This window comes from Lycorma delicatula, chromosome 11 (genome assembly GCF_047948215.1).
Source record: "Lycorma delicatula isolate Av1 chromosome 11, ASM4794821v1, whole genome shotgun sequence".
NCBI lineage: Eukaryota > Metazoa > Arthropoda > Insecta > Hemiptera > Fulgoridae > Lycorma > Lycorma delicatula.
In genome coordinates, this window is record NC_134465.1 from 19636324 (window position 1) to 19653336 (window position 17013).

Here is a 17013-nt window from a genome sequence, read left to right on the forward strand (position 1 = left end):
TCTTCCACAGGCGGGAGATGGGCAACTGAACGAAATGTTTAGAACCGGTGCATTGTGATCACCGTTCCTCTCCGGTACTGGAGAGGAACTCTTCGGCTCGAAACCGCATCCCAAATACCTCGGCCTCCCGACCTCTGCTCAATTTCCACATGGCTGCTTGAACTCTCCGGTCTGGTCTTTGACGGAGACAAAGACCAGGTTTCACAGCAAGGGACCAAGAACGGAATCCTGAGGGCTTCCCCTGGTGAGGGATTTTTTCACAATTAGGTGTGCATCTTTAAACAGAGCCGTGTGGTTAGAAAAATAGTTATGTACTACAGCCTGTAGGGCTAGGGGAACATTGAGGCGTTCCAACTCGTAGAGGACAGAACTCCAACACAAAGAAGAAATGCTGCCTCTATGTCAATAAAGATTGCCAAAACATATTTGCAGTCGGCGCTTTCTACATCGGCCAGAGCATTTAAGATGCAATCCTCGGTGCCAACCCCTTTCATGAAGCCATACTGGCCTCGATTTAGAAAACAGTTCATATCGATGTTTTCCCAGAGCCGTTCCACAACCAGCCTTTCCGGCAACTTACGAATAACCGGCAAGAGGTTGATGGATCAAAAACTACTGACCTCATCAGGATCCTTTCCTGATTTTAAGAGCACCCTCACAAAGCCATCTTCCAGCAAGCCGGAAAGCAGCTCGGGATGCTAAGGCACCCCAAGAACAGCCTGCCAATTGGTTTTCTTTTGACAGGCAGCAGATGACAGAAAATATCCGGGTCAAGTTGGTCAATTCCCGGTGACTTTCTCAGTGCCATTCGAGAAACCACCTGGTCTATTTCTACGGGATCTACAGCCCGCATGCCAGGGAATGGTGTCTCACCCGCCCTGACGTCGACTTATACTTCACCCTCCTATACTGAACAGGTAAGCATTCCCTAAATTTTACTTGAAAATTTCTATTTTTCTTTTTGTTATAGCGTCAAAAATGTATGCTGGTACTATAAAATATCGCAAGATATTGAGAGGAATTTTTTAATTGTTACTGGAATCAACAATCGGATGCAATCATACAATCCCTCAAAATATCCTTGATAGCCCACAGAACAAACGATACAGAAATAAAGCCTAAATTACTCAAATCTAATAAATTAGTAAAAATTATTAAGACAGTCTTATGTGATTGATTTTTAAAAAGGAAGTTTGTTTGTCATATCAGGATGTTTCTTCATAGGTAGAAATAGAAACGATATCAGATTAATATATTTATACTAAATTAACTCAAGACTAATGATTATTAATAACTTTACCGTAATTATGCATATGAAGAAAGAATTCTAAACTACAAAGCAATTAAAAAAATTTCATCGTTCATTGTTTTTAGTGATGTAGTGATTAAGACATTAAATAGAACAAATATTGGAAGAATTAATTAAGTGTAAAAACAAATAAAAAATAATATAAAAAAATTACGATATTAAATAATGTGCATTATCCTTGTATATAGCAATATTGACATAAGAAAAAATTATCAAACTACAGTCAACTTACTTTTTCTGAAATAGATTCCAAAAGAAAAATCTCATGCGCTAGCTGTAGTCGTACCTAGAACACAAAAAATGAATATTTTAATTATTTTAGTTATAATAAATAAGAAGTGTTGCATAAAGTCAGGCTCAAATATATTAGTTATTTTTAAACAGAACCGTGAAAGGAATAATAAAGAACTCTTAATTGAAATATTAAATAAAGAGAGTCAAACGGGTTTTTCCTAGTATTCACGTTATAATCTGTACAACTAGTAAACAATAAGCAACTCCTATGGCCTAATGAAATGAGGATGCCATGAAAAATAAGGTTAGATTAAGGTTGATATATCTTTTAATATTTTTTAACAATTTAACTTTTTAAAACAAAAGCAGAATTTTGTTACCTGTTACAGCCACAAAAACTAATTTGATTCTAGTAAACCAAGCACCCTTCGATAAAGCATCCGCTGTTATGTTTGGTTTCCTTTTTCTTCATCCTATTTTAAAAAGTTCTTCAATGGTCTAATATTTATGACTTACTATATGGCAAAATACTCATGCCAGCTCTCCTCGCAAACATTGTCGCACCTCATCAACTACTCACTTGTTAAGATGGAGTAATTAATCCGAAGTTTTAGCAATCCCAGTACGATATAAAAACTTTTTATGACACTTAGTTAACTTTTTATAAAGATAAACTTTATTTTTATGAAATTCTATCTTGCTTAACATATTATAAGACTGGAATGAATCTTCGCACCTCGTTTATTATTGTTTACTACATGGCAAGAGACTGTTTTTATTAATTAAAATCTGTAAATTATATTTACTGATGACAATAATCATAAAATTCTACAAAATTTTTTACTAGCGCTATATAAAATCTTATTCAAATTCATATCATTCACAATGAATAGATCACACCTACTTAGGTGTGAACTAATCACTAGGTGTGGTGTATTCTATATCTAAAAATAGACAAATGTCTATTCTTGTTTATGAAAAATAACTAGAATAGATACCGCTGTCACTTTCTTACCGCTTCAAAAAAATAAAAAAAGGTCGAACAGGAATGTTTTCTACAGTTAAATTACTTAAAATATAGAATTTAACAAACAACGCCTAAATACTCTAACAGTAATGATTAGTTTTCTTTATTCACAAATAAATTATTTACCTTTTGAAATAGGGCGCGCTAGGCTCACTCATGGATTACTGACTCAGACTGATGGATCCGTTTGTGTTCACTGTCACTGCCAAATAACGGTGTACCACATCCTTGTAGACTGTGTCTATTATGCGGGATTGCGTCGGAAGATTAAACGTGGGCCTAACATGAAATGTTTTTGGCAATAAAGTATCGATCTAATGACTTACGATTTCTTAAAGCTATGTTTCGGGATTCAAATATTTGATTAAAATTATTGTTTTTTTGGCTTTTGACGTTCGAAAATTTTATTGTTTTATGTTAGATTTTTAATATTGTTTTTATTTCAAACCTACATTCCGCATCGGTGTTTTAAATCGTTATAACTTTTAAGGTAAATTTTAATTGCTAATTTTCAATCATTTACTATGACAATTTTGCGTACTGGCGCTGATAACGACATCTCGTTGTGCGCCCAGAAAAAATCACCAACAAATAATATAAACTAGGATAGTAATAACAATCACTCCTTTACGTGCCAATGACTGTAAAGTTTATATTACTGCCTAATTCATATTTCAGTCGCAAATAATATTTGTTTCAATTTTGTAATACTGTACCAAGGTAAAACGGACCTGAGTAACGGATCCTGCCAATTAAGAAGAAAGTAGTAAAAAATATAATAATGGGAGGAATCCAGAAAGGGGCTAAAAGAAACTCTTTTAGTAAAGTTAACTTTACTAAAAGACCTTTAAAAATCGTCCTTTGTAATACTGCCCGTTGACACGCCTAAAGAGATGTTGTCCAATGAAAAAGGGTTATCGGATCAGGATAGGAATCACATGGGAAAATGAGAGGGCGAACGATCATTCTCACGCTTTGAGTCGGGTCCAGTCCTGCGGGTAAAGAGGACAGGAGTATAAATACTCCGAGGAAGACGAGTTGATGGTCAGTCTGCAAGAAAGTGCTAGGATACAGTTCTGCGCGAGAGTTCCCTGCGAGAAGTTATTATGCGAATCAGTGAAGAAGCGAATTTCTAGTGCGTTCAAGGTTGACACGATGAAGGTGACGTCACAAGTAATTCCAGTGTGGACAGTACGTCAAAACAAGAAATGGTTCGGTGAGTTACTGTAGACTATAAGTGAAACAGATAATGTAATAAATTTCATTCGTAAATTTTTAGGGTAGTTTTATTTGCGAATAGCAAAGGTATTTTCAGTGAAAGAACTTTATATTTGTCTTATCCATTGTACTATTGTTGTTAATACAAGACTAGTGGTTAAAAGTGGTAAGATTAGCGGTCATGCTAATCTCTTTTTTCAATGGGACTGAATTCTGCTTTTCAATACCTGTAAATAAAACCCGACGATTACTTTAAATTCTGTTTTGTACGTAATCACTGCTTATTATTATTATTGTTACTGTTTGCTGTTGTCATTATCATTCTGATTATTATTGGGAGTTGTTTAATATTGTCGTTTATTTATTATTATTACTATTGTCATTATTATTATTATCCCACACTTTCACAGCTTTTACTTTAGCCGGTGATATTCCTTAAACTCGAAGTAATTTATATTAAGGAGATTAGGCTTGACTTCCGGGCAACATGGCAGGTGTCAATTATCATGCTCCTTTGCATTAACGCGTGGGTCTTCCACTGGATCTTCAGTTTTTCAAGACTGTTGTGCAAAGTAGATGGTATTATTCCCTTCGCAGATATAATTATCGGGATTACATAAACTTCTTTTTGATTCCACATTTTTTTAATTTCAAAAGCAAGATCTATATATTTCGGCAGCTTCTCATTTTGTTTATTATTATTATTATTATTGATTTGTCTTGTTTTACTTATGTTCTTAAACTAATAAATTGTAATTATATAAATATTTTCAGTTGTCAATCTCGCAATATCCTGATCGAGTCGCGAACACGCGACAATATTTTAAAACCATTTTTTTAAAACTAAATGTTTCAATTTTTGTTTTTTTTTCTTTTCGTTTGTTATAATTTTTGTTGCAAATCTAATGTTATCTGTAATTACTAGTAATTAAACGAAGTTTTATATACAAATGGATTTACTTATTTTTATATCTATTATCCTGAGTGTAGTATTACTCTACACTGATAAAATCTAACATCGGTCAGAATTAAAGTCTAGGATTAACGTTATAGAATCATACTGTTGTTAGCTTGAATCCACATTAAATTACTGAAGCAAAATTAAACGGAGCGTAAAAGTGAAAGTTGAACTTTAAACCAAGCTAGATAGTCTTTATTTGATCTGAAATTCCATCTGTGCTTAGTTCTGCTAGTCCAGTCAACTTTCTTGATGAGATCAGTTAACATCGTTGTCAAAGACACTTAAGTTCTTGTGCGTGCTTACAAACTCATTTACACACACATATACAGAGATATTGTACCGTGTACACTTAGTTTAAATGATTTTACTTTAGAAGCGTAAGTGCAAATAAAGTCAAACTAGTGTAATCTAATAAGAAACTGAATAACTTTACTATAGATACTGCAAGATGTTTTGGCAAATGACTTTAAATACCGTTTAAGAAGAAACTTTTATAATAGGTAATTATCACTTATTTTATAGTAAAAATTCTTTTTAAATTACATTTTTAACAAAATAAAATTAGTTCTTTCCCTCATAATATTTTATTATTATTACTGTTATACACACATACGCAAGTACTTCTAAACAAGCCAATAATAGATAAAACAATTTAATAAAGGTTCTACAAAACATTACGGCAAATAACCTTCAATAATCATATAATATATAACTGATTATATGAATTGAATAATTGACTAATATATAAACCAAATTGCTTAATGGTTTTTTTAAACCTCCGGGACCACCGTTAGATATTGCTTCAGAGGATGAATGATTTGTAGCATGTGTGAAAATACCATGCTTGACCGGGATTCGAACCCGGGACCTCCGGAGGAAAGGCGGAGACGCTATCACTCGAGCCACGGAGACCGGCCCTTTACATTACATATCATATTTATTACGCGAAAGAAAATTCGCAATAAAAATTATACAAATAATTTCATTAAACAATTTTTAAAATATTGTAACTTCAAATTTTATCTCTAAAATATAATTTACTAAAACTCATTCATATTTAGTAAATCAAAAATAATAATCGAAAAATACTCCAGAAATTCTGTTACAATTATATTTGATTTTATTTTAATCGTAGAAAAAAATTATCATGAATTAAAAAATTATAAGCAGAGATTTCAGAAAAAGTGTGAGAAATATTTTGTTCTTCATTCGAAATGAAAAAGAAAATATTCCCAGAAGAAAAAATTATTTCACAAATTGTTTCCTCTAAAGCAGGACTGAAAAAAATTTACGTCAACAAATTAGTTACGAAAATCGTAAAACAACAAATTTTTTATTCCGAAAATAAACTTTTTTTTTGAAAGACTGAAAATATTATTACATGAGAAATAAGATGTTTTATGTCGATTTCTTACTGGTAATAAGCCTTCATTGAGAGTTTTTCTACGATATATCAATAAGCGGTGCTTATTTTCATCGGTTTCAGAGTAATACGAAATAAAATTCTAATTAATAAAATACTTTGATCTTACAAGAGGAAAGGGCATCAGTTAGAATCCGACTTCATCTCCTTTTTTTAACTTTTTTTTTTTTTTATAATTCAAATACAGTAAATTTTGTTTATAGTGACCAAAAACCCGTCTCTTGGTTGGTTTGGTATGCTGATGATAGGTAAATTCAGTTTTTGTTTATAATTACATATATTGTAGCGACATATCGGTTATTCTTAACGTATTATTATTATTATTATTACAATACTCGTGTAGATGGCTTATTAAAGTAGTACCGGTAAACTACCTAAATATCGGTTATAATGACATAAAATCGTCGGTCCCTTGGATGTTCTCTTTTTTTTCTTTTTTTAACCTCCGAGACCACCGTTAGGTAATACTTAAGGGGAGGAGATGAATGACAATTTTTTTAGCGTGTGAAAATACCGTGCCTCACCGGGGTTCGAATCCCTGACCTCCGGATGAAAGCCGGAGACGATACAATCGCGTCGCGAAGGCCGGCGGTCCCTTGGAGGTTACTATAAACGATATTTACTGTACTTGCGTTTGCATACAGGAAAGTTAAGGAAAATTTTGGGGTACATAAATTAAAATCTAATAATGTGTTAAACAAAGATGGTACACCAATATATAATACGAAAGGTAAAGTCGATAGATGGGTGGAATATATTGAAGAGTTATACGGAGGAAATGAATTAGAAAATGGTGTTATAGAGGAAGAAGAGGAAGTTGAGGAGGATGAAATGGGAGAAACAATACTGAGATCTGAATTTAAGAGAGCATTAAAAGATTTAAATGTATACCCTTTTCCTGACATTTAAATTAATTTTTGATGTAAACAAATTATATTTTTACTGAAGGCTCGTTTCGCTTGTGCTATTCGGCATTTTATATCCCTCCTGCTTCGTCCATCTTTAGTAATTCTACTTCCCAAATAACAAAATTCTTTTACATCCATAATCTTTTCTCCTTTTATTTTCACATTCAGTGGTCCATCCTTGTTATTTCTACTACATTTCATTACTTTTGTTTTGTTCTAGTTTATTTTCATGCGATAGTTCTTGCGTAGGACTTCATCTATGCCGTTCATTGTTTCTTCTAAATCCTTTTTACTCTCAGCTAGAATGACTGTGTCATCAGCAAATCGTAGCATCTTTATCTTTTCACCTTGTACTGTTACTCCGAATCTAAATTGTTCTTTAACATCATTAACTGCTAGTTCCATGTAAAGATTAAAAAGTAACGGAGATAGGGAACATCCTTGTCGGACTCCCTTTCTTATTTCGGCTTCTTTCTTATGTTCTTCAATTATTACTGTTGCTGTTTGGTTCCTGTACATGTCAGCAATTGTTCTTCATTCTCTGTATTTGAACCCTAATTTTTTAAAAATGCTGAACATTTTATTCCAGTCTACGTTATCGAATGCCTTTTCTAGGTCTATAAACGCCAAGTATGTTGGTTTGTTTTCTTTAATCGTCCTTCTACTATTAATCTGAGGCCTAAAATTGCTTCCCTTGTCCCTATACTTTTCCTGAAACCAAATTGGTCTTCTCCTAACACTTCTTCCACTCTCCTCTCAATTCTTCTGTATAGAATTCTAGTTAAGATTTTTGATGCATGACTAATTAAACTAATTGTTCTGTATTCTTCACATTTATCTGCCCCTGCTTTCTTTGGTATCATAACTATAACACTTTTTTTGAAGTCTGATGGAAATTCCCCATTTTCATAAATATTACACACCAGTTTGTATAATCTATCAATCGCTTCCTCACCTGCACTGCGCACCTGTAATTCTACAGGTATTCCGTCTATTCCAGGAGCCTTTCTGCCATTTAAATCTTAATGCTCTCTTAAATTCAGATCTCAGTATTGTTTCTCCCATTTCATCCTCCTCAACTTCCTCTTCTTCCTCTATAACACCATTTTCTATTTCATTTCCTCCGTATAACTCTTCAATATATTCCACCCATCTATCGACTTTACCTTTCGTATTATATATTGGTGTACCATCTTTGTTTAACACATTATTAGATTTTAAGTTGTGTACCCCAAAATTTTCCTTAACTTTTCTGTATGCTCCGTCTATTTTACCAATGTTCATTTCTCTTTCCACTTCTGAACACTTTTCTTTAATCCACTCTTCTTTCGCCAGTTTGCACTTCCTGTTTATAGCATTTCTTAATTTCCGATAGTTCCTTTTACTTTCTTCATCACTAGCATTCTTATATTTTCTACGTTCATCCATCAGCTGCAATATATCGTCTGAAACCCAAGGTTTTCTACCGGTTCTCTTTATTCCGCCAAAGTTTGCTTCTGCTGATTTAAGAATTTTCTTTTTAACATTCTCCCATTCTTCTTCTACATTTTCTACCTTATCTTTTTTACTCAGACCTCTTGCGATGTCCTCCTCAAAAATCTTCTTTACCTCCTCTTCCTCAACCTTCTCTAAATTCCACCGATTCATCTGACTCCTTTTCTTCAGGTTTTTAAACCCCAATCTACATTTCATTATCACCAAATTATGGTGGCTATCAATGTCTGCTCCAGGGTAAGTTTTGCAGTCAACGAGTTGATTTCTAAATTTTTGCTTAACCATGATATAATCTATCTGATACCTTGCAGTATCGCCTGTTTTTTTCCAAGTGTATATTCTTCTATTATGATTTTTAAATTGGGTGTTGGCAATTACTAAATTATACTTCGTGCAAAACTCTATAAGTCGGTCCCCTCTTTCATTCCTTTTGCCCAACCCGTATTCACCCACTATATTTCCTTCCTTGCCTTTTCTAATGCTTGCATTCCAATCTCCGACTATTATTAAATTTTCATCTTCTTTTACGTGTTTAATTGCTTCATCAATAAACATTTATTATACTGAAATTATCACGTTCCATACCCAAATTACTCTTGGATTTCTCTTACCCAGAATTACCCTTTAATTTTTGTAGTGAATAATAAGTCACTATAAAAATTAAAACTTATATTTAATAGCGGTTGGCATACACATACATCTACACTAATCAATTTATTAGTAAAATTTCATATACTGAAAAAAGCGAAGTCTGAATCTATATTAAAAAAAAATTAAGGTAAGTTTACTAAATAGACAATTATTTTGGTTCATAGGTTGAGTTGCTACCTACCGACGTGCAATTAAGAATATGTAATTCAATCCTCTGGGAACTGCGTAAAAATGTACTCAGACTAGCGATGACTCAGTCGAAATGTATTTACGCGTTACTGCAAAATTTGCAGGGTCCATTTCTTAACTCTCGCGATTCTTTATGTATTCCGTGGTACCGTTTTGTAAAATATGTAATGTTTACCTTTTTGTGACATAGCCACCTGTAGCGGATCAACTTCTCTTTCCAGTAAAAGGTCGAAATTAAACAACGCAATATGCCGTTAGGCTTTTTCGACTCGTAAATCAAATATATGAACTGATATATTAATTTATAAATTTAATATAAAATTCCGGGATCTACAAATAAAGCCGTTGTTTATAAAAATACATAAAATTAAAACTGTTAATACGTTAATATTTTGCCTGAAAACATTCCCTATTTTGCATCTGAAAAAGAACCGATAAATATGTCAATTCACATATTAAAATGAAAGCTTACAGTATATGTATAAACTGGATTGTATATTCAAATACAGTAAATTTTGTTTATAGTGACATCGGATATAATGACATATCGGATGTAGTGACAAAAAACTTGTCTCATGTTGGTTTTGTATGCTGTTAATACATAAATACACTATGTATATTGTTTATAATTACATCGGTTGTAGTGAAATATCGGTTATTAAGACTTATTTTTTCTACTGCGATGCAACATTTTATCGCTTATAATGACGAACGGAAGTGACTCGTCAGAACGTAGTATTCTATCGACATTGTAGCTACAGATATATTTTGACGGTTCCTTTTTTCTTACATATGTACTTTTTAACTTCGTGTACCAAAATATTTTAAGCAGTCAAATTTAGTTTTTATTCGTGTTTTTCTATCGGCGAATCATATCGTGCGGTACAGTATTTTGTTTTATGTATCCTGTGTAATTCATTTAATAGCGATTTCACTATGACTTCGCGAAAAACATTCACGATAGAGGAAAAGACACAAATTATCAGGAGGTTAGAGAATAGCGAAATTAATAAGGATATCGTCCAAGAATTAGGCGTATATCATTTGACATTATCGGCGATATGGAAGAATCATGAATAAATTGTTAAATTTTGAAACAAATTCTGTGAAATCAAAAAAATTACGGCCTACTCAACACAATGATGTAAAATAAAATAACCTACTTTTTGCTGAAAAAGTATTTTTTCAGTTTTATTCTATTTTTTTTTTTAATAATATTTTAGCCGATATAAATTACTATTATTATTTTTAATAATAATTATTATTATTACTATATTACTGTACCCGTATAGATGGCATATTAAAGTAATACCACTAAGCCACCTAAACATCGGTTATAATGACCTAAAATTGTCGGTCCCTTGGTAGTCACTATAAACGTTATTTACTATATGTTGATTTATTAATAATTATTAATCTCTGATTATAAAAAAAATCACAATAAATAATAGTTCAATAATATATATATATACAAGGAAGTCATGTGGTGGTGTCTATAACAATTTTTTTTATTACACTTAAAGATAAAAAAAAATAAATTTTGCCATACAGTCGAGTTCGACCCTTGGCGATTGCAATTCCTTGGAATTTACTTGGCAGGCTTTACCGATAGTTTGTCATCGGCTTTCCAATGTTGTTAATTGAAGCCCAACCACTAAAAAACACAGGTATCTACAGTCTAGTATTCCATATAAAAGCTAAAATTCATATCAAAGTTATCAAAGTTATTTTTAAAAAATTAACTATGCTACCGACTTTATGAAATAAAGATTCTAATACAGAATAAAGATTTCCTCTTTAAAGAAAAGTAAAATAAATAAAATTGAAATAAACGAAAATAATATATAAAAATCCAACTTTAAAATGACTTTCTTTTAAAAATTAAATCAGAGTATTTTACAATGGCTATAATATACTGTACACAGTCCTGAAATAAACGGAGATGCATTCTTTTCATAAAGCAGATAGTTTGTCATATAATCAACAATTTATCATTTCGTTCCTTCAATGATTATTTTCCATTTTGTTTTTAAAACACATTTGATGTAAAAAAAAGATTTCAATGCTAGATAGTGGATACCGGTGTTCTTTGGTGGTCGGGATTCAATTAACCACACATCACAGGAATGGTCGACCTGAGACTGTACAAGATTAGACTTCATTTACATTCTTACATGTCATTCTCATTCATCCTCTGAAGTAATATCTTACGGTAGTTCAGGAGGCTAGACAGAAAACATTAATTAAAATTTTATTTGGCTATAACTCTGGAACCGATGAAAATAAGTACCACTTATGGCAAGTCGTTGAAAAGCAGCTCTCAATGAGGACTTATTACTGCAGTTAACAAAAAATTCAAAATCCAAATTTTTGGATTTTGGGCTTTTTGGATATTTATAGTCAAGTCGATTCCAAGCAAAAGGAGTGGTGCAGAAGTATATGTTACAACAGTCCTAAATTCAAAATTTCAACATCCTACGGCCTATCGTTTTTCATTTATGCGAGATATATAAGTACATACGTACAGATATCACGCCGGAACTAGTCAAAATGGATTAAGGTTGGTCAAAATTTCCTTTGAGATTTGAAAACCGAAATTTTTCGCGATCACAATACTTCCTTTCCTTCGTACAAAAAAGTGAAAGATAAAAAACTTAACGATATAAAGATTACCTAATTATTATTATATGATTAGGTACAAACCACATAAAACTCCTCTTTCGATAATGAAATAGGATCCGAGTAGAGGCTAAGTATAAGGCTAGTACAATTATAATAGTAAAATCATGGTTTTTTTCCTAAAAATATAAATTTTCAGTATATAAAAATATAATTTTTCAATAATCATAATGAATTTAACTAAAATAAATTTTATATAAACTAAAAGGCAAACAATAGGCCTACGTAATCTAAACTTGCGTTTTAGTATTGTTTTACAAGAAAACATAGCATTAGATTAAACCTCAGTAAAAGTAAACTCTTGTAATTGTAGTAGTAGTAATAATACTCAATCTATTGGTTCTATAAGAGTTGAACTTACTTGCTTACTGTAACTTAGTTTTCTTACTGTATGAAACCACTTGAGAACTTGTAAACAGTCTAGTGTTTATTTTGGTTGACAACGAAACTAAGACTTGTTTTCTGTAGTTACTGTTTATTGTTCGTCACACAACTTCAAATCGGTGTTCAACTAAAAAAAAAAGAATAATTTAAAAACAAAAATAAAAAAGAAAACATTAAAAATGAATGATTTGAAAAGGGACTAACCAATAATTAAGGCTACTTAAAATGAAAGAATAAAAAGGCGGCATCTTTTTAAAAAAAACACTTTCTAAAAAGGAGGAATTTTTAATGGCTAAAATATTCACTAAAATTGAATTTAAATTTATTAAAATAAAAATTAATGAAACTTAATAAATTAGAATACGTTTCGAGTATTAGAAATTTGAAACTGCGAAACAGTTTTTTCCTTGGACGCACAACGAAGTTTCGTTATCAGCGCCTGAACAAAAAATAACGATATTACGAAATCCAGTGGACTTCGACACTGTGACGGGTTTTGTGTCGGGAATGCTTTAAATAAAATATCGGGAAGCGAAGGGGTTGAGGGACAGCTCCGTACTGAGCTCCCGTTCGCCCGTGCTTACACGGGTAGGCGGTAGCGATGAAGTGAGAAGACTTTCGTGCCCTTGACCAAAAAGACCGAGTCCCAGCGAGGCCATCCCTCTGGGGATGTCCCCGTTAGAGGCGAAGCACGAGTCCCGGTCGCTTGATGATGGTGGCCAGGTACGGTATAGCCGGGCCTGGCGTTTCCCTCATCTGGCGGCTAGAGGCAAAGGAACATCCCGGAACGTTATGCCACAACAAAAAACTACACTGTCATGAACAGGGTGAGTGACAGGCTTACCTCTTTTTGAAGTCATTGCACGACAAAAATCGCTAAAACCAACAGTTAACTAATGATTCTTAAAAAATATTATATATCTTCTACAGTATATAAAAATACAATGCAGAAAACGTACAGTTGTATGTACAGACTAGTGAAATTTATATCAGTAATGGTACTTAAAAATACTGTTTTATATTATTGATGAAAAATGCTGTACAACCGCACGAAGAGTTGAATACAATATAGATGGTTTCCATACAGCAACTAGTCAACGATTACCGTTGCCGGGAGCGCGGTAGTTCTATCTGACAAAAACGGAATGACGTATGTATGTAATGCTATGACGAGAGCCAGTAGTGGCTCTGGTGAAAAATGACGGAGCCGTCATTTTATCAACATAGAGAGAGCAATAGTTCAACGGCCAGAACCAAAGTTTAGATAACATTAGTATAGTTACCCACCGGGTTGATGTACTCGGGAACGCGTCTTCCCAAATTAGCTGATTTCGAAGTCGAGAGTTCCAGCGTTCAAGTCCAGGTAGAGCCAGTTACTTTTATACGGATTTGAATACTAGATCGTGGATGCCGGTGTTATTTGGTGGTTGGGTTTCCACACATCTCAGGAACGGTTCAACTGAGACTATACAAGACCGCACTTCAATTACCCTCATACATATCATCCTCATTCATCTTCTGAAGTAATACTTGAACGGTAATTCCCGGAGGATAAACAGGTAAAAAACCATCAGTATCGTTACAGTGTCAATAAGGGCAGAAAATAACATTCAAATCAATTAGCGGTTTAATATTTTATATTATTATTACTTGATCCATAAATAATTTACGCTAACGATATTAATAATTCTAAAAAAGAAATATTAAGGTATGTCTCCGCTTTTGAAGTAAGACTCATAAATAAAAATTATTTATTATTCTTTAATAAATCTCGACAGAAAAATTGTTGTAATAAATTAAGACGAAGGAAGTACAGAAATTATATAAAAATCCAACCATAACCACCAAGAAGTTCAACAATAAAATTTTTGCTAAACAATACTCCATTGTCCTCCTATACAGTTTTCAAGCTACCATCTATTTTGTTATAAATGGAATATTCAGAACAAAGTTTTACTATTTTTTTTTTTATTTTTTATAAAATTTATAAAATTATGTTGTGTAGAAGAATTTAATATAATTTATATTCTAAACGGTTTCTTATTTTGTACAAAATAAAAAAGAAAAAAATTAAGTTAACTGAAATTATTAAAAGTGCACACAATATTTCGAAGTAAAGTTTTAAAAGTATTTCTTATTTTTTATAAAAATTCAATCGCAAAAAAAAAGATATAAAAAGAAATACATTTATCCGAGAAAAATATAATGGGAGATAATGAATAAGAGAGGAAGAATATATCACTGAAAATATGAAGTTCATTGCACTATTGCAAGCACTAGTGCTTATAAAAGAAACAGAGGTCAGATCGCTAGTAAATTATTAACGTGAAACAGAAAGCTACACTACTAAGTAAGTAATTTTTTCATAAGAATACCATAGAGAATGTTTTTTTATTGCTTATCTACTTATGCGGGTATGTGTGAACGAGTATTTGTTTATGAACACATATTTATACAGGCATATAGTGACGTTAAAAAATAATATATAAAATTTTAAATATATAAAAATTCTTGAAAAGGTAAAATACATTTTGCATATATTTAAAAAGGAAATAAAAAGTTTTCTTTACACACACGAATATATATATATATATATATACACACATATATTCATGCAACTTATATATATATATATATATATACTAGCCGACCCCGTCTAGCCAGAACCTGGACCCTCGGGGCTTAGGTCAGCACAGACGAATCCCGGAGCCAACTCGGACGCTCATCGAGGCCTCCCGGGGCTAATAAAACCTATTTCATGGCCGCAGAGCTCGCTTCGCTCGCCACTCCCTATTTGCCAGGGAGACCGCAGGCTCTGGAACCCGCAGAGGTTTCTTTGGTCGTCGTTCCCGTATAGCCAGCAGGCTCCATCCCCTGGACTGTTATCCTCATGGTTGTCAGAATAATACCGATAAATAATAACTATAGTATTCAGGCTTTATAAAACCTGAAAAAGAAATTAAATTACAAAAGTTAAAATAATAGTAACTAAAGTACACACACCTTTGATAACGAAAAAATCATAACTTATTTCTTTGGCATGATAGGAAAACATAATAATGAAGTTAAAGAATTAATCTATTTTTTCTTAATGAATATATTTAATTTCCAACTTCACCGTCCTTGGGGGCAAAGAAATAATGAATATTTTTAATATCTTAACCTTCAGGGGAGCTAAGGTCTCAGTCAATGGCTTAAAACCTTCCCTGGGATAACACAAATATATTCTGCAAATTTGAAATTAATCGGTGGGTAGCTTCTTGCGTGATGCGATAAAAAACAAACAGACAAACTTTATACGTGTGTGTGTGTATATATATATATATACATTTCCGAAAATAACCGTGATGAATGAAAACGTTAGCCTTCAACCTGCTAACAAATACCCCGTTTAAATTTTGAAAATCGGACGATTGTTTGCAGAGATATTACGAAACACCCCATTGCACCTCCCAAAACAGCGCCCCAGGGGCACCAGTTTGTTACCAGTTGATGGTGATGATCGGTCTAGCCTCCCACGTAGTCCTCGTATACCTATCTTTTTATGTTTATTTATTATTATTATTTTATTTAACGTAAATTTTATTCGATTATTTTTGTAATATTATTCATTAGATTGATTCGAATCATTAACTTGAAACTTAGCTCATACAGTGATACAGTTTATAGTTCATTAAAGTGTGTGCTTCAGCTGGAAAATCTCCACTACTACATATATATATATATATATATATATATATATATATTTTCCCCAGATTTTTCTAGATGAAATATATCTTAAAACGTTGTCAGTTATTTAAAGAAATACGGGTAAAAATTTGATTGCAATTGATCGAGTAGTCTTTTTTCTTAATCCCGAACAAAGAAAAATCCTATTCCTCCTTATATAATAGTATATATATATTTATATACGTAATATGCATAGTTATAACAAATAGTGTAATTTGTTATCTTTCCTATTATGCGCCACGCACCCTGTTTTTTGTTATTTCACGCCGATTTATAAAAAAAATAAAATATAAACAGTTTAAATATTCATAATTAATGATTAAATCAAGTCATAGGTAAATAATTTTGTAAAGCTGTTACCTGTGTTGGCCGGAAAGGCTGATATATATATTGTATGAATTGGTATTGCCAATTTGAACGCGATTTTAATATCTCGTTGTTCTGTTCACAAACATTAGTGTAACTGTATAATATTGTTCTGTTAATCGAAGTATTCTCTAATTTTAATCTGTTAAAGACATGTTAATGTGTATAGCATAATTTTAGGTGGATTTCATAAGAAAGCTACCTATTCTAAAGGGTAGCGTGATTCGACTTTCGCGTTTCACATACCCCCAGACCTCAAAACCACTGTCAGTTTAGAAGTTTATACATATACATATACGTATATGTATATTTTACTTACTTACTGCCGTAATTTTCCGCCAATCGCTTTCAAATTGATAAATAAAATATAACGACACAAAATCTCGGTCGAGTTCGTTCTCCATGAAAAGTCTGACCATGGGGATGGAAATGGAGGGGCTT

General features: G+C 32.4%; 1 long non-coding RNA gene across 2 annotated transcripts in view; it reads right to left on the bottom strand.

Moving 5' to 3' along the window:
- The window catches only part of LOC142332598 (uncharacterized), a 344493-nt gene extending 331911 nt beyond the window's left edge, over window positions 1-12582 (bottom strand). For both annotated transcript variants that reach the window (XR_012758339.1, XR_012758338.1), the window contains exons 1-2: window positions 12455-12582; window positions 1542-1595 (exon numbers count right to left, since the gene is read on the bottom strand). This is a non-coding gene — a long non-coding RNA (uncharacterized LOC142332598). The remainder of the gene's footprint in view (window positions 1-1541; window positions 1596-12454) is intronic.
- Between the last annotated feature and the right edge of the window lie 4431 nt (window positions 12583-17013).